This window comes from Schistocerca gregaria, chromosome X, assembly GCF_023897955.1.
Source record: "Schistocerca gregaria isolate iqSchGreg1 chromosome X, iqSchGreg1.2, whole genome shotgun sequence".
Classification (NCBI taxonomy): domain Eukaryota; kingdom Metazoa; phylum Arthropoda; class Insecta; order Orthoptera; family Acrididae; genus Schistocerca; species Schistocerca gregaria.
The window spans coordinates 654234193-654260188 of record NC_064931.1 but is presented as its reverse complement, the minus strand read 5'-3'; the positions used below and the strand labels follow the sequence as shown (position 1 = coordinate 654260188).

At 41.4% G+C, this 25996-nt stretch overlaps 1 protein-coding gene across 5 annotated transcripts in view; it reads right to left on the bottom strand.

Moving 5' to 3' along the window:
- LOC126297687 (uncharacterized) overlaps nt 1–25996 on the bottom strand; it is a 268259-nt gene that overhangs the window by 219267 nt on the left and 22996 nt on the right. Inside the window, exon 1 of one of the 5 annotated variants that reach the window (XM_049988802.1) lies at nt 17087–17200. The exons of the other annotated variants lie outside the window; for them this stretch is intronic. The gene's annotated coding sequence lies outside the window, so the exon portion shown is untranslated. Of the gene's footprint in view, nt 1–17086; nt 17201–25996 lie in introns of those variants that run through there. 5 annotated transcript variants of the gene reach the window in all.

The following is a 25996-nucleotide window of genomic DNA, read 5'->3' as shown; positions in this document are numbered from 1 at the left end:
GAAACCGCAACATAGCACTGAATTCGCCTCGAAAACGGTGTTTACAATCTAGTCTATATTCCGCTCATGAGAACCGCAGTACTTATTGAAAGTATAGTTCTAAAGAGAAAATCGTACAGATTTGTAACTGCAGTCGACCTTATTTCCAGTCTCGCAGATGAACACCACTGAACTAAAACTGGGTAACGACAATGTCATTTCGAAAAGTTACGCCTGAACTTCGTCTGCGTATGGTATGAAAATCATGTCAGTATAATAATAATAAGTAAAAGTTAGTCTTTTCATGTTCTTTTTGAGACAATGAAAAATACGCTACCCGTACAACAAAACCTGTCCATTAGAAAACGTAAATCTTCACAATGACTCCAAAGATTCGAAATGTCCTTTAAATTAAGCGTTTCTCTCCAGTACGTACTGATGGCTTCTGTTTACTTTTTCCTCAATGTTCAATTTTTCATTTACTAATACACGCAATTGACTTACACACTGTACATGAAAAGAAAGTACGTAGTTCGATAAGTGAATACTCGTTGCATTTTTGCCAAATCAACACCCACTGAGACAACCCAGCATCAGTTTAGATTTAGTTTATAGTTTATCAAATCCTATCGCCTTACTCGCAGATGGCGATGACCTGCCTTGCTAAAGACAGTCTTTACAATACCCGTGGAAAAATAATTTGTTTCTTGCGGTCCACTTCCAATTTCGTTGACGCATTCTTTCGGAATATGCGCTGTTTGACAGCCCGGGTGTACTAGCTGTAAGTAAACAACATCTGATACAGGGTGTTTCAGAAATAATGACAGACTTTTATGGCCTGCTGTCTGTCTAATCACTCATCACCAAAGGATTAAACTCTAACTGATTAAATCAGTGGCAGTTAGCCTGATCCCTACCGCCACCAGTGGGCTTTCCGGCTTTCGCGGTTAAAGCGGTAGGGCTTTTAAAAACATTTTCATTAGGTTTTCATAAACTTACATAAACTATATGCTAAGGCATTATCATGATATGCTTCAACTTTCTGTAACACTGCTTTATACACTTTATACAGTAAGTTACTTCCCTATTTTTAAATCACCATTACTGTGGAACCGGTGAGCGGTTCGAAAACTTTACAGCTAACGTAGATATACAAAAGTTGGTAAAAAACAAAAGTTGACTATCCGTGGATCAAATGAACAGCGCTAGAAGTTCAAAAGGTTGTCATTAGATGCTATTATCAGCGCACTTCATATGTTATCCACGTTAAACATTAATTTCTTGAAAGATACATTGTTACAGGAAGTGCTACCGCATAATGTTGCAGTACATCACTTTCCCCAAACATTCGAGAATATTTTCATTCATACTAAATGCTCCAGAAATATAGTTAATTTCTTCTCAGTTGCGTGACTCGTTTCGTGATTTCCTATCAGAGAGGTCACAGTTCGTAGTAACTGACGGAAAGTCATCGAGTAAAAGAGAAGTGATTTCTGGCGTTCCGCAAGGTAGTGTCATAGGCCCTCTGCTGTTCCTTATCTATGTATACGATTTAGGAGAGGATGTGAGCAGCCGCATTAGACTGTTTGCAGCTGATATCTGTCGACTAGTAAAGACATCAGACGATCAAAAAGTATTGCAAAACGATTAAGAAAAGATATCTACATGGTGCGAAAATTGCCAATCGACCCTAAATAATGAAAAGTGTGAGGTCATCCGCACTAGTGGTTCAAAAATGGTTCAAATGGCTCTGAGCACTATGAGACTTAACTTCTAAGGTCATCAGTCCCCTAGAACTTAGAAGTACTTCAACCAGAGGCAGGATTCGAACCTGCGACCGTAGCGGTCGCCCGGTTCCAGACTGTAGCGCCTAAAACCTCTCGGCCATCCCGGACGACCCGCACGAGTGCTAAAAGGAATCCGCTAAACTTCGGTTACACGATAAACCATTCATATCTAAAGGCCGTAAATTCAACTAAAACTACAATTACGAAAAACGTAAATTGGAAAGAACACATAGTAAATGTAGTGGGAAACGCAAACCAAAGACTGCGTTTTACTGGCACAACATTTAGAAAATGTAACAGATCTACTCAAGAGACTGGCTACATTACATTTGTCCGTCCTCTTTTGGGGTACTACTGCGTGACCTGGGATTCTCACCATATGGGATTAACGGAGTGCATGGAAAAGGATCAAGGAAGATCAGCGAGTTATGTGGTGGTGGTGGTGGTGGTTAGTGTTTAACGTCCCGTCGACAACGAGGTCATTAGAGACGGAGCGCAAGCTCGGGTTAGGGAAGGATTGGGAAGGAAATCGGCCGTGCCCTTTCAAAGGAACCATCCCGGCATTTGCCTGAAACGATTTAGGGAAATCTCGGAAAACCTAAATCAGGATGGCCGGATACGGGATTGAACCGTCGTCCTCCCGAATGCGAGTCCAGTGTGCTAACCACTGCGCCACCTCGCTCGGTAGCGAGTTATGTATTATAGCGAAATAAGGAAGAGATTGTCACGTATATGACACAAGATGTGGGGTACGCATCATTCATATAAATGCGTTTTTAGTTGCGGCGGTAAATTCTCGCGAAATTTCAATCGCCAACTTTGTCCTCAAAATGCGAAAATATTTTGTTGACGCCGACCTACATACGAAGACACGATCGCCATAATAAAATAACGGAAATAAGAGCTTGTACGTAAAGATATGGGTGTTTGTTTCTTCCTCGCGTTGTTCGATATTGGAATAATAGTGAATTATTGCAGAGGTGGTTCGATGAACCCTCTGTCAGGCATCTAAGTGTGATTTCACAGTATCGATGTAGATGTTAATGTGGCCCTAAACGGGTTTTTATACATTTCACGGGACATTTTTTAAAGTTGTCCAACTTACTGCTTACTGAAAATTTCACAAATAATCTACTGTGAACAATGACGTCTATAATAACATATACTGCTTCTGGTGGAAAAAAAAAACACATTATGGGCTCTGTTCAGGCTAGTACCGAAGCAAGCGCGTCCAAGACAAAAACACACGTTGTGTGGATTTTCGACACCTTCTACATCTGCATTTATATTCCGTAAGCCACAGTACGGCGCGTGGCGGAGGTTGCCTGTACTACTATTAATCATTTCTCTTCCAGTTCCTCTCGCAAATAGAGAGAGGGAAAAAGGACCATCTCTATGCATGCGTATGAGCCCTAATTTCTTTTGTCTTATCTTTGTGGTCATTACGCACATTGTACGTTGGCGGCAGAAGAATCGTTCGACAGTCAGCTTCAAATGCCGGTTCTCTAAATTTTCTGAATAGTTTTCCTCGAAAGGAACGTCACCTTCCCTCCTGCGATTCACATTTGAGTTCCCGAAGCATCTCCGCAACACTCATGTGTTGTTCAAAACTACCGGTAACAAATCGAGCAGACCGCCTCTGAACTGCTTCGATGTCTTCCTTTACTCCGACTACGTACGGATCCCAAACACTGGAACAGTACTCAAGAATAGGTCGTACCAGCATCCTACATGCGATCTCTACAGATGAACCACACTTTCGTAAAATTTTCTCAGTAAAGCGTAGTCCACCATTTGCCTTCCTTAGCGCAATCTTCACATGCTCGTTCCATTTCATATCGCTTTGCAACGTTACGCCCAGATATTTAAACAACGTGACTGTGTCGAGCAGGGCACGGTTAATCGTGTATCCCTACTCATCCGCATTAACTTACTTTTTCTACGTTCAAAGCTAGCTGCCATTCATCACACCAACTAGGAATTTTGTCAACGTCATTTTGTATCCTCCTACAGTCACCCAACGACGATACCTTCGCGTACACCACAGTATCACCAACACAAACAGCCGCAGACTACTGCTCACCCTGCCCGTCAGATAATTTATGTATACAGTCCTATCACATTTTCCTGGGGCAGTTCTGACGATACCCTTGACTTTGATGAACACTCACTGTCAAGGATAACGCTCATTTAAGACCATCGGAATTGCCTCCGAACCCTTGAGCGTATTCTCTTCTGATTTTCACGAAATATAAAATATTAATATTACTATAATCACATCGTCTTATCTTGAAATTACAGGACTTGCAGTGGAAGTACCCAACTCTAAAGGCTAAAAAGGAAAAAAATTCTTTTAAAACTTCTAGATCAAGGGCATTTATCTGCAAAGCTCAGAATTCGCCAGATTACAGACTCCCAAGTTGTTGAATAAATAACAGCATGTAACAGACAATTATGACCAGGAGCCTCACAAAACTCGTTAGTGAGGCACCATTTGGCAGAAACCAGAACATCTGATTGGAATAACATATGTTAACACACAGTAATTATACGTACACAGTCGCATTTCCCCAAATACACGTTCCTGTGTTGTACTTCTTTCCACATTCGTCACTGAAGTTTAAATATGGTGTTCCAGTGATGTAATTAAAACAGAGCGGAATGAATAAGCATGTTGCAAATATCTGGATAATGTGAGCACTGGTTTTTGACATTGACTACTGCAATGTGGGTACACTGAAAATGGTGCAGCAAATCCAGACGTGAGCATACCGTTCCACTCCTCCGTGCTTTAATCACTTCACTTCACTGACATTTAATCGATATTTGCACTCTGATGACGAATAAGGGAAGGACGTACGACTACAACTATTTACGGAAATATGGCTAAGTACGTTACGCGTTAACATTCATAGTTTCAAGCCAATGTTAGCCTTATTGCTAATTAATCCTTATTTATGATACTTATGAATCTTCTAGTAGTAAATGTCTGTTAACGGTATTGTTTCGTCAGTGACTTGTGTTTCTATACTCTTTTTCAAATGCCGATTCTACGTAAATGCAGAGTTTTACAGAAATAAGAGCGCTTACGGAGGCATTTAGGCAGTCATTTTTGTTATCGCTCAATGCGCGAGCGGAATATGAAAGAAAATCGATAGTACTGGTACGATGTGCCTTCCGCCGTGCAGTGTACTGAGGCTTGCGGAGTATTTACGTAGATATAGCTCTTGGTATAGTGCTATAAAAATATTTCTTGAAACAACTGAAATACTGCTTTGCGTAAGCTCGTTGTTCCTGAGAACCGATGTTAAGTATTCTATCATCATATCCGAAAAGACGACCTTCCGTTTACGTTGTGGCTCGGCTCCTGTCGGCAACATTACTTGAAAAAGTTCTCGCTTCTCGGGAGTATAATCGATTCCTTCAGGCCTCCAGAACGGATTTGTCGAATGTTTGCATGCTGCAACTTGAGATCGCGGAAGTTTGTAAACGGAAATACGATGGTACTGTTTGTGCTAGAACAGCAGATACCAGCCCAGTAGGAAGTTAAAAAAACATCCGCGGGGAATACGAATTTGTCGAGGTTGGGAAGGTGAATTTGTCAAGGTTAGAAAGTGTGAGGGTGAATGTCCTGATGCCGACTTCGTCCCTAGAGAAAGAAGTTAGTTGAACAAGGACGGGGAAGCAAATCAGCGGCGTCTTTTTCAAAGGGACCACTCCAGGTTTTGCCTCACATTCTTGAGGAAAACTAAGGAATATTGACTTCAGGATGATCGGAACGAAATTCGGTTTTACAAAGAGTACTCTACGGCATTTCGGCACCTTACTTAGCTTGCATTTATTGCGAATATCTTGTCCCGCGAAAAGTGCCAAGCGCCTGGAAAAAGTGCAGCTGCTTCCTGTATAAATGAAGGGTAAAAGAACGGACCTGCATAATTACAGACCAATAGCCTTAACATTGGTCTGCTGCAGAATTTTTGGACATGTTCTCAGTTCGAAAGAACTATGGGTGAAGGGTAAGAGACAAATTTCACGTTTCTAGGTTCCCGAAAAGGATTTGACACGGTGCCTCACTGCAGACTGTTAAAGAAGGCACGAGCATATGGGCTAGGTTCCGCGATATATGACTGACTCGAAGACTTCTAAAATAAATGAACCCAGTACTTTTTAATAGTTGATTAGAACCCAGTACGTTGTCCCCGAAGTCGAGAGTTGATCAGGAGTGCCCCACGGACCTGTGATACTGCCGCCATAATTTTCTGTGCACGTAAATGATCTGGCGAACAGCGTTGGCAGATAACTGCGTTTGTTTGCTGATGATGCTGTGGCGTACGGGAAGGTGTTGTCGTTGAATGAGGGTAGGAGGAGGCAACATGACTTAGGACAACTTTTCTAGTTAGTGTGATGAACGGCAGCTAGCTCTAATTGTAGAAAAATAGTGTCCTGCTTGACACAACCACGTCAATTAAATATCTGGGCGTTACGTTGCCAAGCAATATGGAATGGAACAGCCATGTGAAGACTGTGATAGGAAAGTCGAATGGTCGACTTCGGTTAATTGGGAAAATTTTAGGAAAATGTGGTTCATCTCTAACGGAGACCGCATGCAGGAAGCTAGCGACCTTTTCTTGAGTACTCCTCAAGTGTTTGGGATCCGCACCAAGTCGGATTAAAGGAAGGCAATGAAGCAATTCAGAGGCGGACATTCGAACAACACGCATTTATTACGGAAATGTCTCGGGAGATCAAATGGGAATCCCTGGAGGGAAGGCGGCGTTCTTTCCGAGGAACTGTGCTGAGAAAATTTAGAAACCCAGCAATTGAAGCTGACTGCAGAACGATTCCAGTGCCGTCAACATACATTCCGAGTTATGACCATGAAGATAAGAGAAATCAGTGCTCATACCTAGGCATACAGACAGTCGTTTTTCCCTCGCTTTATTACCGAGTGGAACCAGGAAAGGAAATAACTAGTAGTGGTACAGGGTACCCTCCACCACACACCGTACGGTGGCAGACGGAGTATATATGTAGAAGTAGGAATTAGAAATCCGCTCCTTCGGGAAGTGAGTCCAGTGGCTAAACCAGAGAAACTCTCTCGGTACGACCTTGTAAGACTGCAGTTCACCAGGTTGTCCGAGCACTTTCATCCGCCGTGAGAAACAATCAGTTAAATTTAGCGGCCGGATGCGGTGCATCTGCAGCTCAGCTCGGGTCTGGGACTGGACTGGCGGGCAATTCTCGCTAATGAAATAATGACGCAGAATAGCCGCCAAGTTATTTTTCAATTGTAACTCTTTACACGCTTGACAACGTGACGACTGCCGTCTCATCACAACGCGTTTCAGCACGTTCGATTCACACATCTGCAAGTTGGTTCTACTGCAGACACACAAAAAAAAACGAATAAATTAGTTAACAAATTCATGTGAAAGGGCAAATTCTCTCGTTCAAGTGTGTGTTACTCTACAAAATCACTGTAATTAGTGCTTGCAAATGTTCTGGCTTTCGGATTTGTAATCACGCCGAGGGAATGACAAATACCGAATATTCACATAGGTTTTATTTTTATGCAGTACTAGCTGCACCCAGCCACGCTTTGCTGTGGGTGGCTCAGTCTGCTTTCATGGAAAAGAAAGAAAAGAGAAAGCACACGTTTCTAATATGTATGGGAATTAGATAGACATCGCCAACTCCTCGTCTCCCCTGCCTCAGTCCATCTCTCCCTCTCCCTTTCTTTTTTGTCCTCCTCTCTGTCCATCACGTCCTTCCCCTTTCTCAGTCCATCTTCTCCTCTCCCCCCCCTTTCCCGCCATCTCCTCCTACCCTCCCTCTCTGTCCACCTCCTACTTCCCATTTTCTTCATCAATTTTCTCACACTCCTCTGTCCATGTCATCTTCTCCTCTCCAGCCCCCCCTCCCTTCTCCCCCCCCCCTCTCTCTCTCTCTCTCTCTCTCTCTCTCTCTCTCTCTCTCTCTCTCTCTGAATTTGAGACTTGTTTAATGTTATTGCAAATTCAGATTCTGTAGTAGTATTCTCTTCACGAATCAATAAGACATAAATACAGCTTTTCTGTTTGCTAACGAAACATCCATATTAGAATTCAACGTTTTCAAAATTTCAAGGCAATCGGTCAAGAGCTTTCGGAGATTAATGATTTTGAACAAACCAACATTTACGTTTTTACAACGTTTCCCCTTTCATTACATATGCATTACATACATACCAGACGGCTTTACGGCATGTATGTAAAAACGTAAGAATATTCAAATGCAATATTGTGCCATATTTTCAAAGCAATCCGCGAAGAGCTTTCGGTGACTGGAGATTTTGAAGAACGAACATCTACGTTTGTTCTTATACAGAAACTGTAAATGTTCGTAAGTGTAAATCTCCGAAAGTGTTAGACCGAATGCTTTGAAATTTTGATACAACGTTGCATTTGAATACGCGTGTCTTTCTATATACCAATTTTGTAATATACGTAATATACAATTTTTTTATAAATTTAATAGTAGGCAAACGTTTTTACAAAAAAAGTCTCGAAAAGTTACATACATATAATTCATTACAGAAATGGGTACCTAAAAACACGCATTTATTAGAATGCAACATTGTGTCAACATTTCAAAGCAATCGGTCAAGAACTTTAGGATTTACGTGAATTTGAACAAACGAGCATTTTCACTTTTATTTATACATATTAACGGGATGGCGAAACAAAAACGTCGCACAGCTTTCTTGCTAAGGCCTCATATGTGGTGACTTGTTTTTCTATGAACGTATTTGATCGATATGCAAATATCAACCTTACAACGGTGAGTAAGTAAGTCAGTAGGACAGTTTTGCGACTGAATTAAAAACTTATTGACAGGTAGAATTCAGTATTATCCTGGATGGGGACTCGCCACAGACACTAAAGTAACTTTGGATGTGCCCCTCGGTTATGTCATTACCGTACATGGCATACAGGGAGTTCAACAAAAGTGACGCATAGAGTCTCACGGGTGATGATATTGTTCAGAACCAGGAAAAGAAAGAGCTTTGTATATATGGAATACCGTTCTTGTTTCCAGTACCACAGTGGTGTAGGTAGTTTTACCGATTAAGTTCAATGATCAATGCTTATTGGTTTATCTCTGTATTTAGTCCACTGGCTGCATAACAGTTACAACCTTCTCGTGTAAGAGCTACGCTATAGGTACTGTATTGAGGCTGTGCTGATGTCAGAACATCATTAATGATTCAGCAGACTATTCCAACGACTTTCAGACAGCATCATTCGTAGCGGCGATAACGGATGGCGGTTGACTGCGCACAGTTTGTCGGTCGCATATGGAGCAGTGTGCGCCTCCATTCCAAGGTCAGAGAACAAGCAAGTCAAGAGATATGCGATATTGCACGATAATTTTGTGAGATTTAGAATAGGTAAAAGTCGCGAAATTAACATTTTTAGATCCTTTACAGCGCCCCAATTTGAAGCTGCAAAACTTAAAATTTACACGGAAAGTCAAAAATCAATAAATGTTGGTGTAATCAGTACGGATGACGTAGATTATGGAAAGTGGTTACGTATTTCGCAATATTGGCAATGAGTAGACAGAAATTTGAAAGAATGGTGTGCCTATTTTCAAAAATTGTATTTTTAGGCACAATGTTTCATAACAGGTGAGAAGTACAATTTTGTGTATGTCTTAATTAGTTTCGTTAACCGGTTTTCGGCTTACACGGCCGAGAACTAGTTAACGAAATAAATCAACGCTGTACAACATTCACAAGGTGTTTTTCCATTTATTATGAAATTCGGCGAAGCGTGTCTGACCTAGCCGTTTTCGCTATTCCATGGTTGAGATGCTGTATTTTGGTACTCGCAAGTAGATTTTGACGCACACTTCGGGTCCGATACGCGGTCTGTTTTTGTTTAACAATGGATGAGTGGCCCTCGGTGTCTCAGAGGAGTTTGCTGGGAAAATTCGGAGTGTATAGACATAGAACCGGTGACTGTGTGCGGTAGATGCGGCGTTGTTTATTTTGCGGTTTCGCTACTGTTATTTAGTTTAAGCCATGAACATTATCATGGAAGGCTCCGACGTTCTCTCGGATAGGCTTAGCGGAAATGTAGCGCCTTAAATCTGGCTCGACATTCGTGCGTCTTCTTTATTTAGATTTAGTCACATGTTGCATCACTTACTTGGCATACACTTGTAGCTTTCAGTTCTGCCACTATAATGTGCTGTTATTTTTATATTTAGAGCGACCTGTGAGCGTCAGTAAAATTACTTTAGTTTTTGTTCCGCAGAACTATTTTGTATGATAATACTATTTATAGACTGTGTCGTGGATTTACTGGCGACACAACACATTTAGCAGCCAAAAAGTAATCAAGTACAAGTTTGAACAGAGCAGCTGTAGAAGTGGTGAGAGGCAACTCAGGAATGCGGCAGCATTTTACTGGAATAGTCTACTGAGTTTTGAGGTTCTATCCTACGCAAAAATTCAATACGGCCGTTGTCGTAACATCTGTATTGATATAGACTTCAGGCTGACTTCGATTGACAGCCACAGGGCACGTACTAAATAAAAAATGATAATGTCCTACCGACAAATGTAATCTAAACAACAACAAAATCTGATGTCAGCAAATTTATAATCAACTTCAGATTTTGTATGTATATCTTTCAGAATAAGAAAATTAAAAACCAAGAACACTCGTGAAATATTTTTCGGGAATGAGACAAAACTGTTTTCTTGCAGGAAGCAAACCCTCCTATTTCATTATTATTCACTGTAAGCAAGGGAACAAATCTCAAATTCCATAATGAACGTTCCTTCAACATAGCATAATCGACGTTTTTGTCCTATTTTTCGACATGTTTCGTAGAATTTGATTCTAAATTTAATTTAGATTTCTTTGGAAAATCCCTCCAAGAGCACAGTTTGGGGATTGTCACCTTAAAGGTTCGGGCAAGGAAAGAACATTAGGGGTCGTACCAACATAAGGCAATGAACAGTTCTGTTCCAAATCACCCTTACGCTAGGAGTCAACAATACCGACATTTAAACTACGCGTGCACTTGGTCTATACTCTTCCTTTTATAAAGTACAACGTCAAATAGAGCGCTCCACAGACAACATAGCTGTATATCAGCTGCATCACTAAATCTACAGATGAAGGAGACTAGAAGAGTTTCTCAAGTCCCTTCTCATGAAGGTTTAATTTGACGCATCCCGTTAAAAACGAACAACTGGCCAATAAAAGGGCACATATCTGTAACAGCTGCCACTGGCCTCTTAAGTTCGTGGCAGATATCCAATTTGCTCTCACCAACCGCTTAATACTAGCTCCACTGCAAGTACGTCTCTTCCCAACATAGTTGTGGCGTTGCGTTCTCAAACGGAAACCTTAAATGTGCGAGCTCGGTATTTTCGTGCACATTCTAATAACTATTCTCCAGTATTAGGTGGCACAAACTGACCAGCGTACCGATCCACATCGCCACTTTATCTCTCTCCATGTCACAGTCTCGCTCCCTTTCCTTTCTCCTTTCAGTTATTCTGCCTAAATACTACACGTCACTGGAATAGAGCTATCAAATGCACAAGACTGTAATGTATCTTTTTAAAATTCTTGTTTTATTATAAAGGAGGATTGTTTCAAACTATGGTCATATGCTTTGCACGTGTTTCTAAACTGTGACCTTACAATGAGGAAATTTGCACCGGATTGCCTGCAATTTTTATTGTTGTTGATTTTATGTTTGTCGGTGTCTGACATGTAGAGTATCTGGAAAGCCAATCGTCCATTCCGGAACCATCTGATGTGCAGCACGCACATAGCGTGTCAATTCTTATCTTCTCCGGAGTAGGGAAATAAGACTAATTGTAAAATATTGTTTACTGTTAAATCCTCTATTTTCTCTGAGTGCACGAATAGTTACACATATCAGAATCTGTAAAAGAATTGTTTATTGGCTAAAGAAGAAATCAGTGAGTCATGTCGCACTGCAAGAACTCCGAATCCGGAGCACAGTTTTTCCCGTTAAATGTACAAATGCGTTACGTTCCTGCTACATTCAATATAGATTCCTTCCACTTCAGTAGTAAAACCGTAAAGGCTATCAAATCGAAGATAGGAAAATGAAGATTGTGTTGTCTAATATTACATGATAAGAAGCACACTTAAAACAGCAAAATGTATCGATTTACAGCGGTGAACTGGGCAGCTTTACATATAGGGAGGGTGGTGGTGGTGGGGGCGGGGGGGGTGGCGTATAAGGAAATGGGTAACCCCATATCAACTCACCTAGACCTCTATATGCTCGACGACCACGGGTTTCGTTGGAATTTTTTGTGAACATTACCACATAATCCCAATGACAGTGGCGAAGTTTAACGTTCGTCGAAGCCATACTGGCACAGACATAGTCACTTGTTGGACTCGATGCGCGACTTTGCGCAGAGCGAGTATGAATTTCTGCCGATTTGAGCTATTGTATCTCTGACAAATTTCATTTCTTTCAACAAAATATTGCCCATCGTTTACAACTTTATGCATTCTCTTTAGAATAATAATAAGAAGAATTTAACGAGCCATGTTCAGTCAGAAAAGTTTAGACAAAATCGCCCGAAAAGTCTTCAAATTTCGTTTCTCGTATCTCAGAGACTAAATTCATGACGAACGTAAAACTTGGCACGTAGTATCCTATTAACTTAGGATTCTCAAATATAAAATTTCATTTACGTACCACTTCCCAAAACTGATTAAATGAAGCACAAAGTTAAGGTTTGGGGAAAAAGATAAAAATGCGGTACTTTCGACCTTATTTTGCAAAAAAAAAAGTATTCTATAAAACTTTCCAAACTGGGCTCATTAGGAAGGCCATGGTTTAATCGCCAAAAAAATTTATATGATTGTCCATCGCGGGCTACAAATTCTAGAGAATCTGAATCAAAACTGAGCACGAAAATATATACACTTCGGATTCTTATATATCGTAGAGTAAACGCATCCCGAACGTTAAACGTAACACGCAATAGGTCGGAAGTTGAAGGACGTGGAATACAAAATTTCATTCATATATTATTTTTCAATACTCTACAAATTCGTCTAAATGTCAAGATTTTTGTGAAAAGGTGAAAATTGGATATATTCGACGTTTTACAAATACAATTTTCTATTCCAACATGGGCTAACAATGCTACGTAAACTCAAGCAAACTAGCCGAAAAAATCGCACTGCGAATAAATATTAACTCTGACTTCTTGTAAATTACAAACTAAATTAGAAAAACAGATCACAATGAAATTGCTTCTAGTAAATCAGTTTTCAACAGCTGATTTCAAACTAATCACAGCTCAGAAGAGCATGTTTACAAGCATTCAGAAAACCACGTTCGATTTTACAATGTGCGGTAACAGTATCTGAAAATGACGGACAAATTTGGGGTAATGTACCATGGCAGGAGCACCCTGTTGCCCATGTTCCGTTGCATGTTGTTTTTATTTTTAAACTGACAAGTAATATCTCACTATATTGCGTTGGTCCAAGGTGACACTGCCAAAAATATGAACCGGCAACCACACCGCCATAGGGGTCACACCTGATACTGGTGCAATACCAGCCGCGAGTGGGTTTCTTCATCCAGGTTCCCAGGCGTGTAATTTGATTTCTTAATTTAGGTTCCAAAGCCTTGTAGTGATATCTGTCGGTTTACAACGCCATTTGCGAAGGACCTTACCTCCTACTCTCAAATTTGCAAGTGTGTCTCACATAGACGGTAAAGAAGCAATAATATCAATTTTGATTTTAAACTTTTCAACACTGCAGTTAAAATTTTTATAAAATTTTAGGGAAACTTTCTGGAAATTGATAATGTCGTCCGGATATGGATATTGCAGGAACAGGGAGTGTGGATATGGGGTGGTGTTGTGGTACCCCATAAGCATGCTGGCTTCTGGGCCAAAAAGTGAATGAGCTTGTCCTTGAGGATGTACTGGTAGTGGTACAGGGTACGCTGTGCCGCGCATCATACGGTGCTTTGTAGAGTATGGATGTAGATGTAGACGTACTTACCAAATGGCTTTGTGAGCGGATAGGTATCACCACAAGGCTTTGGAATCCAAATTAAGAAACCACATTACAAGCTTAGGAACCTGGATGAAGAAATCCAGCCGTGGCTACCATTGCACAGGTATCGGGTGTGATCCCTATGGCGATGGATGTTGCTAGATCATATTCTTGACAATGTCACTATGGACCAACGCAGTGAGATATTACTTGTCAATTTAAAAATAAAAATCTAGTGCAACAAAACACGAACAACAGGTTGTTGCTATGTAGCCTCTTGCCATGGTACATTCCCCCAAATTTGTCCGTCATTTTCAGGTATTGTTGGTGTACATTGGAAAATAGAATGTGATATTCTGAATGCTTCGAAACATGCTCTTTCTATCTGTGATAACTTTGAAATCGGTTACACAAAACATTTTCCAGACGGAGACTAAATGTGATTTATTTTTGAAATTTCTACGAATATTAAGTTTGAACTAATGTTGTAGAAATTTAGAAAAAGCGGTACGTGAAAAATAGGCTACTTTGTACTGAAAACCTTATGTTACTGAGTTGCTGTGTCCAAAGTTTCATGTTTATCTTGCCTTCAATCAACGATATATACGAAGTCAAAGTCAAAACTGTAATCGCAGTGCGATATTTCCGGTTAATTTGCTTCAATTTATGTAGCCCGTTAGCCCATGTTGTAAATTAAACCCATTGTTCTAGGGGACTTAACATAAGTTTCTTCGAATGAGACTGGTTTTCAAGTTTTAATAAAAAAAATCGTATTTGTAAAAGAAATATATTCTATTTTCACCTTTTAACAGTAATCGTCATCTTTGGGACGAATTTGTACATTACTGAAAAACAGAAGTTGAATGAAATTTTTACTCCACATTCTTGTGCTATCGATCTATTGAGTAGTAAGTTTCACATTCGGCATGCGTTTACTCTACGAGGTGTAAGAATCCTTAGTTTACATTTTTTTCGTGCCTCGACTTTCACGCCCAATTTTGATTCAAATTTTTAGGCCGCGTTATGTAATCATACAAACTTTTTGGCAGTTAAAACCATGGCCTTTCTAACGAGCAAAGTTTGGAAACTTTAATAGAACACTTTTTTGCAAAATCAGGTAGAATATGCCAATTTTTTTATCTTTTTACAAGATGTTCAACTATGCACTTAATTTATTCAGTATTGAGAAGTGGTGCATATATGAAACTTTATATTTGAGAGCCATATGTTTTTAGGTTACTACATGATAAGTTATACGTTCGCCATACCTTTAGTTCCTGAGACGCGAGAAACTAAACTCTGAAATTTTTTCGGGCGATTTTCTGGCTGAATATGGCTCCTTAAATTTTTTGTCATTGTTATTCTTATCTCGTATAAGATGGCCAAATTCCAATAGTTTCAACAAAATATTGCCAGCGATATAACATCTGAAAGTCGGCAGAATTTAACTCTCTCTCTCTGCACAAAGTCGCGCATCGAGTCAAACAACTGGCTGTATCTAGACCAGCATTCGATCGATTAACGTTAAACTTTACCAATGTTCAGTGGGAACATGTGTGAATGTTCACATAAAATTTCATTGATATTCATGACGACTGAGTAGGAAAATGTTCCGAAATTAGACAATTTCACATGGAATGACCCAAACCAGTTCCAATTCATGCTGGACATGCAGTATTACATTTTTGTTGAAATTAATTATTTAGGCTAAAATTTTGCAAAAGATATTAGAAAGAATTCGCCTTGATGTTAAGGCATTATTCCAAGTATCTTGCCCTGGCACACATTTCGTGCATACGCGTGTACTCTCAGGCCGCAGAACTCAGAAATAAAGGGTGCTTCACACACCGAACTGCACACATAAATGGACATACACAGGAGGAGGTTGCTACACGCTCGTCTGGAGCCTCAGATTGCAAAACTTCTATTGTTTATTGTTCAGTTGTCTACAGAATACTGTTACTACGCCTGCTGAATGTCCGCCACTAGTTTTCACAAAATTCGTAACCCAATTTAAGTTTTGCACTTTGATCAAATGGCGTATTGTGTTCATTGAGTTATTTAAACACTATCGCCCGAATCTGTTATCGAATATTGAAATCAAACTGTATTTAAAGTGACATCAAAGTTATCAGAGACGGATCGCTAGGTCAGGTAGCGAATGAGGTGCAATGGAATACTGCGTTTCGTTGAAGAGATTATGCCGGCATTCGCAACGGATGATCTATGGAAACCACGAAAGTCAAAACGAGGATGGACGGACGTGTTTTGCAATCTTCTCCTAACTAGGATGAGCGACTACGTTGATTCAGTTACTGCGTTGTCACGCGCGGTACTGGATTTCAGAGCACACAGTTGGTGCAATTCTATCGTCCGCTATATTACGGAATACGCTCTTCTGTAATACCATCACGTCTTAACGAGAATAGTTTTACATCCTATCTCAAATATTTGAAACAGCACGTCACGCTTCAGTGGCAAACGTCGCCAGAGAGTCGTTCTGCATCACGGTGTGATATACTGTTAAAGTTCCGAGAGCATACATTCCTAGGAGAGTCAACCACTATATTGTTTCCTCCTACGCATAACTCGTGAAAAAAGACTATGAAGGTAAAATTACAGAGATTCGAGCTCACAAGGAGACTCACAAACATTCTTTCTTCCTACGAACCATTCACGGATGGGACGGGGAAGGATGGAGGGGGGGGGGGGGGGGGAGTGACAGTTGTATACAAGGTACCCTCCGCCACACTACGTAAGGTGGCTTGTGCAGCTTAAGATACCTTCACACCGAAAACCAACTCCAACAAACAAAAACATACAGCTGTTTTGAGTTTGACATACTTACAACCGTTGAAAACTATTGAAAAATGTTGACAACAGTTTCCAACTCTTTTAAGCACACGTTCGGCGTTTTTATTTTTAGTTACAGAAAAGCAATGGAAATGGATTCTGACTGTGAAGATTTTCCATTTGTTATGGTGGGAAACGATGCTTTTACTCTTTGGCAGTACATGATGAAACAATACGCAAGATGGCAAGAGAAAGACAGCCAGGGAAGAATGTTTAATTAGCGAATATCTCGCGCTAGAAGAATTGTGGAGAATTTTGTTGGAATACTGTAAGCAGTTTTTCGGTGTCTTAGAACAACTATGCTCTTAAGTCCGTAAAAAGCAACATTAGTGACTTCTGCAACTGTATCCTTGCACAGTTTTCTCAGAAGAAATAAAGAAAGTGCCACCGTTTACTCACCGTCGGACAGTTTTGATGTGGAAGATGCAGAAACAGGCACGGCTTTGGATGGCAGTTGGAGGATGCCCCCGCAAAACAAATTTATTCAGAGAAAGGGAGGCAACGCAAGAAGAACTGCAAAGAACATATGGGATGAATTTGCAATCTACTTTGTATCGCATGTTGGTAAAGTTAAATGGCAAGAGAAATATGAGTAAATAAATATCGAGTGAAACGAAAAATGTAATTAAAGGCTTTCAGGCAAAACCCTTATAGCTTTAGTAATTACCAACGTAAGCCATTAATTTGCAAACTATTTTGTATCAGATGTTGACACAATGATATGACAAGAGAAATAAATTTCCGGTGAAAATGCAGCTGTAACTACAAAATTTTTGACAAAAAGTCTTACAGCTTCCGTTACGCTAATGAATGACATCTTACTTACGGCTGTAAATACTTTTCTCCGTGGCTTGTTCACGCCTACCAAATACGTCATATGCTCGTAAAATATCCACTTCGGAACGTAGATCTCAGTGGTCCAAGACCCACTTTTAGTTTTCACCATTTTACAGTGTTCACGATTGTACTGTGTTTTCATATTTGTCCATTTCCTTTCACACTCCACAAGCGTTATACCAATTTTATCCGAAACTTCTTTCAACAAATATTTCTTTTTATACCTGTTTTTATATGCAGAATCAGAACGACACTACGTTGGTTTCCTCATTTCAATTTCTAACAAAAGCTAAATTGTTGGCTCTGTTGACGACTCGTGAGTTGCCGTTGTCGAAAGAAACACAGCAGAAGTCACGGCAAATGCGCATGCGCAAGTCACAAAACTCTGACGTATTTTTGCTAACTGACCATAAGCTACAAAACTCGAGACAAAACTTCCCTCCACTAGTTGTTCACACTCACGACTTCAAACAACTGTTGACAACAGTTGAAAACTAAGTCAAACGTCGATTTGAAAACAGTCGTCAAGCGAGTTTGTTGGAGTTGTTTTTCAATGTGAAGGTACCTTTAGATGTAGATGTAGATTCTGTTTGGTTTCAATGTAATATTTTATATATGCATGCATGGTGTCTGCCCTTTCGAACACTTCCGAAGGAACACACACCACACATTCATATCCATTGATTCGCCTCGACGGGCAATGAACCCACAACCTTCAGTGCAGATACACATTTACGTTCGACCTCCAGCGGGAATTTAAAATTAACGAACATCGAGGACATGGATGGGGACTGCGAATAGATGGCGATACGTGGAATGTGAGTCGGTCGGGGAGCGTGCTGACACAGTCCGCGCATTTGCAATAAACATTGTGTCCCGGTGGTGCAATAGTTGCGCAACTGCCCAGTAAGCAGGATATCCCGAAGTCGAGTACCGGTCCGAGACGCATTTTCGCTCGTCGCTCGGACTGGGACTAGAAAAAACTGAAAAGAAGTAATAACATGTAAAATGTACATACTTCGGGAAAATCGAACATTTATAACTGGTGCAAATCCATTCTTGTCTGATGAGGTATGTTTTTATTCGTCTTTTGTTAGTTATACAGCAGAAATTACAAAAATCTTAGACGCGAGCAATACGACTCTTTAAAATCAGTTAGTCGAGAACAGCGCTAAAATTGATCGGCAACAAGAATAATGGTGATAAATTCTTCTCGGGTTGACAGCCGAGTCAATGCGTTGTTCTCCAGCAACGTTTCAGCAAGTTTCTTACTTGCCATCTTCGCCTGAAGATGGCAAGTAAGAAACTTGCTGAAACGTTGCTGGAGAACAACGCATTGACTCGGCTGGCAACCCGAGAAGAATTTATCTTCAAGATTCACCGAGAAAGCCTGCATTCTCATATAAAGAATAATGGTGCAATTATTTTTTCGCTTGCGGTATTTTCAAGAAATATCGTCACAAACGATTTATTATTAAAGCAGTTATCTTTGCAGTGTAATGACGAAGTGTCACCACCGCTAACTCCAACAGTCGCAGTCTGAGACAGCAGAATAATCTGGATATCTCTGGACTAAAACAAAGGAAGGAAACTAGGAATCTATATGGAAAAAAAAAATCCTTACTTTTATAATAACTACTGACTATGAAACTAAAATCAGACCAATTCTCTCAAAAATGTGACGACACAGGAAGTAGCCCGGCTTTCTTATTAGATAAGTGCCACGGATAGAATACATAAATCCCGTCAACAATACGGATGGGCAACTATGGATGGCATTAAGTGGTCTTCCTGAAACCTCAACGCTGTAAGGTACATACACAGAGCATAGTATCTATGGAAGGCGCACCACGATGAGCTGTGGTAATTGTTTTAGCACAAAATGGCTCTAAGGGGAGATACAAGTCACTGGACAAATAGGGTTATTGCGTTTGAATACCCTAAAAGACATAACACGCGTGTGGTTTCTGAATTCCCTTGTGTTTCAAGTAACATCGTTAGACGTGTGTTGTGAATGAGAACAAGATGCATTCAACGGTAAATAAACATGAAACTGTGTTCGGAACAAAAATCCTACCAGACAGAGGGGCGCTGCTGGACACTGCCTATAGGAACCAGCAACAGCTTCTCAAGCCAGCTGGAACCCTACATACCGACAATGACGACAACAATAAGTGATTTCAGAACATACAGTACAGAGAGAAGCGTCTGCGACTAGTTTGAGGAGCTTTCAGATTTTCATATCTCCAGTGGTCCGCTGAATTCGTTCATATGAATTCTCGAGAGAACTTGGGAAAGTATCTAAAACAAAATGTCCAGTGGGAACAAATGAATCCACGAATACATTTATCACCGCGCGCGCACTTGCGCACAATTATGAGTTCCAAGGCCCGGTTAACTGCATACTGAGATATATTTTCCATTAGGTTTTTTAAAAAATTTTTTTTTAAATTAGAGAGCTCATCAAAAGGATTGAACACGCCAAGTATTAGGGGTCCCTATAAACGTATAAAATTTTGTTATAATTTCTTTTCTTATGTGGAAGAAAAGTGGAAGGTGTACCTCCTGCAAATATTTGAACTATGTTTTAGAAGCACTGAAAAGCTGTTAGAGACGACTGGTGAAGGGCAGCCTTCAAACACCCCGCAGCCTTTAGCGCTACGTCAGCGCTGGCTAACAATGAGGGGGCAGAGAAACAGAGGTCTGTAGCGCTGGCCCAATCAATACACGGCGTAGTCATGCGACCGCTCGGCTATCTGATGGGTTCGCCTGCCGCACATTCCTTTCAGCCACAAACCCCACGCCGTTCTCTCTACGCATCCCCGCTAAATGCTACACACCCTTTAGGGGACTGCTAATAATGCTCCCGAGATAACGAATGGCCGAGACAAGCTGCGTTTCACTGGCTGTGTGTGAGTTCTCGTAGGGGAAGAATTCGGAAATTTACTTGGGCATGGCGCTAGCAGTGTGGATTTTTACAAGCGTTATTTGTCCAGTTTAGCTATTAGCTGCGCTTTGCCGGCACAGTGAAGCCGTCGGCAAGCCATTATATACGAAAAATATACTATTACTGCGGCTGTCTATCACTAAATCTACAGAATGCATCGTTATACGTGACTGGTTCTTTCGTAATATATAACCTCATCTGGAGTGCTTTTGCGCTGCTTTTTGCGAAGAAGCCTAATTTCAGTGCACATCGCATCCAACAATGTTATCATTTACCCAAAGCTGCGTTTCACGCAACTGAGTAATCGACATGGTGAGTACACAGATGAGTATTTTTTCTTACTGTTAGTGCCCTTCGTTTGTGTTGGAGACGACTTCTAAACCTCACTCAATCAAGAAAATAGAATTGTAGAATACGGGTAATGGGAAAGAAGAATAGGGTTTAACGTCCCGTTGACGAAGAAGTCATTAGAGACGGGGCACATGCTCGTATTAGGAAGGGACAGGGAAGGGAAGCGACCCACCCTTTAAAAGGAACCATCCCGACATTCGCCTTAAGCGACATAGAGAAATCATGGAGAAACTAAATTTTTATGGCATGAAGGAAATTCAGTCGCCGCCCTGTCGAATATGAGTCCATTGTCTTACCACCGCCTCATCTAGCTTAGTGGTAGGAATACACAGATAAACATATAAACACTAATCGAGTGTCGACTATCGTAATTGTGAGCTGTGTAAACAAAATACGTATTCATTTATGTGGTGCGGTACTCCAAGACACCATATATGCGAAGTGCGAAATAACTTTGCACGGGCAAGAAGCATTTTCTAAACCTCTCTTCGGGTTGTATGACAGAAAGCGAGAAATATACAGGATACGTACGTAGACAGCAAGGTTAGTGCAGGGATTAAGTATTTCGGCGAATAAATTTGGTTACGGCTACAAAAAGCTTATGGAAATTTTACGTACGAAGCTCTGCGATGCTTCGGAGTTTCTGCGACGGCAGGAACTCGGTACAAAATTATATATGCGGCAATCGCCCTTACGGTGACATGCTTGCAACTGTAAAAGAAAATCAACTAAGCCGCCGTAATTATTGGAAGAGATTGAAGACTGATGATTTAGAAAACTATTACTTCGGGCATTATTTTGCTTCAACGTACACTATCTGATCAAAAGAATTTGGACACTTGGACGTGGACATTAATATGGGGCCCCCTTCGCCTTGAAGACGGTTTGAATTGTGCTGGGGACACTTTTAATATTTAATAAGGTTTCTGAATGTCTGTGGAGCAAAAGGCAACCCATTCTTCCTCAGGAGGCGAAACAAGAAAAGGTAGTGATGTTGGACGCAAAGGTCTGTAGCGAAGTCCACGTTTTAACTCATCCTAAAAGTGTTCCATTGGGTTCAGGTCGACACCCAGAGCAGGCGAGTCCATTTCAGGTATGTCGCCCTCCACAAATCACTGCGTCACGGATGCTGATTTATGACTGTGCATTGTCATGCCCATACAAGCAATCATCATTTCAGAACTGTTCCTCTGCTGTACGCAGTACTCAGTGCTGTAGATGTGTTCACGTCTTTCCGCATTTATTGTTTTCTTAAGAGCAATAAGGGGACCACACCCTAACCGCGAAAACGGCCGCCATACCGTAACATCATCATCTCCGTACTTCACTGTTGGCACTCCAAGCATTCGCCAAGCCGAAGCCCTTCCATCGGACTGTCACGTGGTACAGCGTTATTTATCACTTCAAATTCTTCGTTTACAGTCATCCACTGACCAGTGGTGTTGCTATTTACAGCAACTCACGTGTCGCTTAGTACTTACCACAGGATCGTGTGGCTTACCAAGAGCTGTTCGGCCCTTCTTTTAACCTCCCTTGTTTCCACTTCACAATCACATCATCAACAGTCAAACTGGGCAGCTTTCGAATGGCTGAATGTCTCCGATGGATTTGTTACTCAGGCGACATCCAACGATCAGACTATGCTGGAAGTCACTGACTTCTCCTGACCGTCTCATACTTCTGTTACTGCTTCTCTACTCACGACACATTACTCTTCGTCTCCTTTTATACTGGCGGGTCCGCCTCTCGTGGCACGTAGTGGTCAATTCTGGATTATATACGGATGTCTCGATATTTTGGATACGACAGTGTGTGATTCTCTAGAACAAACAATTACGATAAATTATTACTTGCGGGCCGCGGTGGTCTCGCGGTTCTAGGCGCGCAGTCCGGAACCGCGAGACTGCTACGGTCGCAGGTTCGAATCCTGCCTCGGGCATGGATGTGTGTGATGTCCTTAGGTTAGTTAGGTTTAAGTAGTTCTAAGTTCTAGGGGACTAATGACCACAGCAGTTGAGTCCCATAGTGCTCAGAGCCATTTACTTCGGCTCCCCCACCCCAACACACACACACACACACACACACACACACACACACACACACACACACACACACACAAGGAAGATTAGGGTTTAACGTTCCGTGGCAACGAGGTTCTTAAGAAACGAAGCACAGCCCCGCATTGGGGCAGAAACTCGGCTGTGTCCTTTAAAGTGCACCGTCCTGACATTTGCATTAACCCCTCTATATACCTATGCTGCACGCAAGCACGCGAAGCATCAACGTGTAGAATGGGTAGCATTTGATGGGAGTCAGTAAGGGTGGCAGACGTGTCAAAGCCCAGAATTTGATGTTCAAAGCATTCGCACCAAGCGAGCTGGGATCGAGGTAAAGATATCCTACTCAGAGATGAGTAAAAATCATGTTGGTAATTCATATAATGAACATGTGAAAGAACTTGCCGGGAAAAGCACCGGGAAACGCCTTCTTCAGTCAGTAAAAGTCACTTACAAAAAGATCCGAAAATCTGTGTATCGAAATCGAGACAGAGTTACAAAAAGATACACACTTTGCTGGTACACAGTCAACGATAAATTGAAAACTCTGGTATCAGAAGATCACGCCCGAAAAACGCCAAACCACGTCAATAACTCGAATGAGACTGGGGCATGGACGCTATACGATGTATTTATAGAAAATAAAGTTCGGAAATCAAGAATCTGCGATCGAACAATGTCAATGCTGATCTGAATCTCATAATACGACCAAGCATACTTACTGTATAAAGTGCTAGGCTCTCTTCCCAAAAGGGTGAATTTATTTATACTCTCGTTTCCAGTGGAAAAAAAGGCGCAGTGGACAATTTTTTTTGTATTAAAATGGAACAAGAACAAATTCTATCGATGAAGAGAGTGAGAGTTGCTCACAAAAATGAAAAGAAATGACAAGCATGTAATGATGAAAGACCTTCAGATGGAAGCTAAACTGTAAAATAGCAAGGACGCATGTGGGCTACGTCCGCTGGCGACGGAATCTGCTTATTGCTTCATCTTCCAAGCAACGATGATGATAGGTGTGCACCGCAGCGAAAGCCACTGTGGCCGAGCAGTTCTAGGCGCTTCAGTCCGGAACCGCACTGCTGCTACGGTCGCAGGTTCGAATCCTGCCTCGGGCATGGATGTGTGTGATGTCCTTAGGTTTAAGTAGTCTAGGGACTGATGACCACAGATGTTAAGTCCCATAGAGCTCAGAGGCATTTGAACCATTTTTTGCACCGCAGCATTAGTTTCAGACAACACAATAGCTAGAAATAAAAGATAGAATGCGGAACACTTCTGTTTATTCTTCAGTTCAGCAGACTGATTGTGATACTAACATAAACGCCGACGACGCTTCCAACTACTGGATTTTCGTAATGTTACTCCTCTAACTTTAGCTTAATTACCTTCACAGACTGATTTTACCTATACGTCACCTCAGTGCACATTGTATCGTATTGTATACCGGGGTGGCTGGATAGTGCTGTTACACTTAAGATTTTTCCTCACTCGAGACAGGCGTGCCTCATATCTCACCCCGGCAAATCATATTTAAATCCTCGGTGATTTCCATAAACCGCGTCAGCCAAGTTACTTTTTTCCGCATGATCCTCCAACACTATATACGCTACTGTGTGTTTAACTTACATCGCCGCAAGGAATATTCAATGCAGTTTACGTCTATGTGTATACAGGGATTGGACAAAAATATGGAAACACCAAAAACACAACTCATTACCATACCTAATACAGTGTAGGAAAACCGTTGGAATTAAAAACAGCTTCCCGGAGCCTCGGAATGGATAGATACATGTCTTGTGTGGTTTCCAAGGGAATCTCATACCATTCCTCTTGAAAATTAGTGCCAAGTACAGGTAACGATGCCGGCCGCTGTGGCTGAGCGGTTCTAGGCGCTTCAGGCCGGAAACGCGCGACTGTTAGGGTCGCAGGTTCGAGTCCTGCCTCGGGCATGGATGTGTGTGATGTCCTTAGGTTAGTTAGGTTTAAGTAGTTCTAAGCTCTAGGGGACTGATGACCTCAGATGTTAAGTCTTATAGGGCTCAGAGCCATTTGAACCATTTAAACAGGTAACGATGATGGTAGTGCATAGCGATCACACACCATTCTCTCCAAACTAGTTCACAAAGTTTCAATAATATTTAGATCTGGTGACTGTGATGGCCAAGAGAGGTGACACAATCCATTCTCACAAAGCCAGTCTTGGACGGTGTGAACTGTGTGAGGATGGGCCCTGTCGTCTAGGAAACACAGCATCATCTTGGGGGACGTTGTACCTAGGAATGGACGTCATCAGCGAGAATTGTCACATAAATGATGGCAAAGCGGGCTTGCAGAGTAACCACTGGTCCCGCAGAATAACACGATATGGCTGCTCAAATCTTCACCGAAACCCCGCCCTATTCCAACTCTTCGGACGTAAGCTCGACCAGAGGCTGGAAACAGAATGAAACAAGACACATCCAACTAAATCACATTCTCCTATTGCTCCATAGTCTAGGTTTTATGGCTTCTGCGCGGCATTTGTGTTACAGAAGAGTGGTTTTGGAATTCCAGTTCGCCATACAATTCTCTGCTCTTGTGACTTTTGCAACTGTAGTCCTATTTTTCGTCACAATCCTCTTCAGTGAGCAATCCGTCACGATCGCTGAACACACAATTTCGTCCACGTTGCGACATAGCCGACGGCGTTTTTCCGCTTTCCCTGTATGCCTCTTGAAACACCAACCACTTCGGCTATCTTGGCCACGAAAGTACACGCCAATCGAGCACCAACAATTTCCCCACGTTCGAATTCACTTGGCTCCAGCATAATGCACTCACAGCTATACGGAACACTGTTCCCACCACGACTGACACTTGCAATGTATTGGGGATATAGCATAGATGCCGTTCGTGGTCAAATACAATAGCGCAAAACCTGCAGGCTTGGCTAGCATCTGCATTTACGTATTTCTCGCGATGTTTCCATATATTTGTCTAAGTCCTGTTCTCCGCAAGATAATGTGCAGTCCGTGGCGGAGGGTACATCATACCAAAACTATCGGTTTCTATTTTTTGTTCCTGTTCCATTCGCTTGCTGAGCTATGAAAAAACGTTATCTATGTACCTCACTAC